Source organism: Anolis sagrei, chromosome 1, assembly GCF_037176765.1.
Source record: "Anolis sagrei isolate rAnoSag1 chromosome 1, rAnoSag1.mat, whole genome shotgun sequence".
Taxonomy (NCBI): Eukaryota; Metazoa; Chordata; class Lepidosauria; order Squamata; family Dactyloidae; genus Anolis; species Anolis sagrei.
The window spans coordinates 151694795-151696761 of NC_090021.1; the positions used below are offsets into that span (position 1 = coordinate 151694795).

The window sequence follows — 1967 nt, forward strand, 5'->3', positions numbered from 1 at the left end:
TGGATCATGGATTGTGAACTATTCTTGGAACCTGTGTTGGTGAGATATCCTGGCTTTAGAATATTGGAATGGATTTATGGCTTACCCTCTTGCTCTTCCTCATTGCTTGGCTGATTGATATATTGTTGAACTCAGATTGTCCCTGGGCTACATTTTTGTTCTTGGCTAATTTACAGAGACTCACTGGACAGGATTCTGACAAGTACACCCATAAATGGTTTCTGTCAGCCCGTGGCACAAGCAACACTAATCACTATTTTAATGAAGAAAAAGTAATGAAGATGATTACCTTGTGACATTCACTCCTGTAGGTTGAATCAAGAGTCCTCCCTTTTGGGTGAATGATATTCTACATGCCTAAGATCACAGAATCATAGAGTTGGAAAAGGCCACATGGCCATCCACTCCAACCCCCTGCCATGCAGGGAAAGCATGTTCAGAACATTCCAGAAAAATGGCCATCTAGCCTCTGTTCAAAAGCCTTCAAAGAAGGAGCCTCCACCACACTCAGAGGCAGTGATTTCCACTATTAGACAGCTCTTATGGTCAGAAAGTTCTTCCTAATGTTCAGGTGGAATCCTTTCATGTAATTTGAACCCATTGCTCTGAGTTCTAGTCTCGAGGGCAGCAGAGAGCAAGCCTGTTCTCTCTTCCTTATGACATCATTTCAAATATTGAGCCCACTGGCCAGGCCCGTAGCCAGGATTTCGTTTCGGGGGGGGGGGCTGAATTTTTTCAGGGGGGGTTCGGGGGGCTGAGTTTTGGGGGGGGGGGCTGAGTCTGAGTGAAAGAGGGTCTAGCCTGGCAAACCTTTTGTATCATTACCCCAATACCCCCATGCATATGGGATATATTGAGTATGGTGATCAGATCATGATATGAATAAATATAACAGTTTAAATAATGCACCAGTAAGGCCTTTTCGCGAACCACCATGAGAATTTGGGGGGGGGGCTCGAGCCCCTCAAGCCCCCCCCCCCCCCCGGCTACATGCCTGCCACTGGCAGTAAGCATTGCACCGTAGCAGTATCATAGCCAATGATGTTAATCAGAGACACAATTATTGCTAATTGAGAAAATAGTGCATAACTTTCTGTTTAGAGTTTTAAGCTGAACTAATAAGAGAAGCTGTAGCTTTAGTTAATGGAACTTCTCCAAAAGCTGTTTTCATAGGTATTAAAGAAAACCATTAAAAGCTAATAAATCTTAAGAGAGGGATGTTTACTAGTAACAACACTGGCAACCAACAATGGGTTAAAGTTTTATTTCTACAACATTATCTTCAAAGCCAAACAAAGAAAATTTCCTAGCTTGAAAAGTATATAGGAACTTAAATACCTAAGAAAGAAAGTGTAATGTAGTGCCACCATGTGTTCAGCTACAACAGCATTCTCCCACAACGGAATTAAAAAGTGGATATAGTAGAATTCCAAAAAGCATCAGAAAGAATAAAGACGAAGATCCACCCAGAGGAAAAGTGTTCTTGCCATACATCAAGGGAACCACTGACTGCATAGGGAAGCTGATGAGGAAACACAACATACAAACTATCTACAGACCCACCAAGAAAATCCAACAAATGCTACGTTCAGCAAAGGACAAGAGGGATCCTCTCACCTCTGCAGGAGTCTACCGGATACCATGCAGCTGTGGACAAGTCTACATAGGGACCACTAAACACAGTAATGCTCAAACATGAATCAAGGAACATGAAAGGCACTGCAGACTACTTCAACCAGAGAAATCAGCCATAGCAGAGCACCTGATGAACCAACCTGGACACAGCATTTTATGTGAGAACACAGAAATGCTGGACCACTCTCACAACCACCATGTCAGACTACACAGAAAAGCCATTGAAATCCACAAGCATGTGGACAATTTCAACAGAAAGGAGGAAACCATGAAAATGAACAAAATCTGGCTACCAGTATTAAAAAACTCCAAAATCACAACAGCCCAACAAC

At 42.8% G+C, this 1967-nt stretch overlaps 1 pseudogene; it reads left to right on the top strand.

Annotated features, from left to right (window-relative positions):
• Nucleotides 1–1009: 1009 nt before the first annotated feature.
• LOC132762234 (U4 spliceosomal RNA) lies at nucleotides 1010–1137 on the top strand (annotated as a pseudogene).
• The last annotated feature ends 830 nt before the right edge of the window (nucleotides 1138–1967 follow it).